This window comes from Capsaspora owczarzaki (assembly GCF_000151315.2).
Source record: "Capsaspora owczarzaki ATCC 30864 unplaced genomic scaffold supercont2.53, whole genome shotgun sequence".
Taxonomy (NCBI): domain Eukaryota; class Filasterea; order Ministeriida; family Capsasporidae; genus Capsaspora; species Capsaspora owczarzaki.
The window spans coordinates 7028-8204 of NW_011887344.1; positions in this window are offsets into that span (position 1 = coordinate 7028).

Here is a 1177-nt window from a genome sequence, read left to right on the forward strand (position 1 = left end):
TGATCGACCAGGAAACCACGCAATGTCTGGCGGAAGTGCAGGATTGGTTCGTTCTCGAGGAAGCATCGCATTGGCGGAACAACCCAGTGTATCGCCGAACTCAACCCGACGCGGGTCCCTTGGCCCGGTTTGTTGAAATTGAATGTATTGCTGGCAGCGGCTGGGTAAAGCCTGTTGTTGTGCCACAAGGCTTCGGACACGCCGACCATCGGTTTATACTCATCCGGTGGCATCGTTGATGATTGGTAGGAATACAATGAAACACAAAAATAAAAATAAAAAATAAAAAAGAACTGAAAAAAATCAAAAATAAAATAAAATTAAAAAAATGAAAAAAATCCCAAACGGGACGACTGCCACAAAAAATGAAAAAGAAAAATTCGCAAAAATCGAAAAAATGAAAATAAAATCGAAAAAAAAATCAAAAAAATCACACAGCCGACGGAAAACACGCCTGCACCAGACACTCTAAACTGCTTTCGCCTGGATCTGCTCTCTGGATGGAGCTACACGAACGCTCGTTGCAGTGTTCGAATGTACACATGCAGGACAATACACTGTCAAAGGCACAGAGCCCAGGGACGCGTTTTTATCGAGCTCGACGCCATGGGGAAGACCGGTAAAACGGTTTCTTTTTTCACTGTGCAGTCTGTTTGGATCCCGGACTGGACAGGGAAGGGTACTCAGGTGTTGGCGCAAGACAGGACAAGGAATTGGGGATTTTGGGGATTTAAATAAGACAAGACAAGAAAGGATCCAAATCGAATCAGGTTGATCAAATTTTGACGACTGACAGACAAACATATTTGTCGTCATCAAATCAGAAAATCAGAGCAAGACAAATCAGAGCAAGACAGGAGAAAATCAGGAAGAAAGACAAGGGTGAGAAAACATGCAAGACATCATTCAAAGTGGCAGGTTGCATCCAGAAACCTGACACACAACTGGCCAGAGCGCGCAAACAAGAAAACGAACTGGTTGGCCGAAAACTTCGGTTTGTCGAAAAGAACCTCGCGGACCCCAACACCCCAGAAGAGGAAAGCAAAGCGCTCCTCTCTGCGCACTGCCACCTCCGCGCAGAGCAGAAAGCCGACGACGACCGCTCGGCTCAGGGGCGCAAGCGAGGTCTATGCGGAACTGGCGAATTGAAAACGAAAGACCGACCAAACTCTTCTTC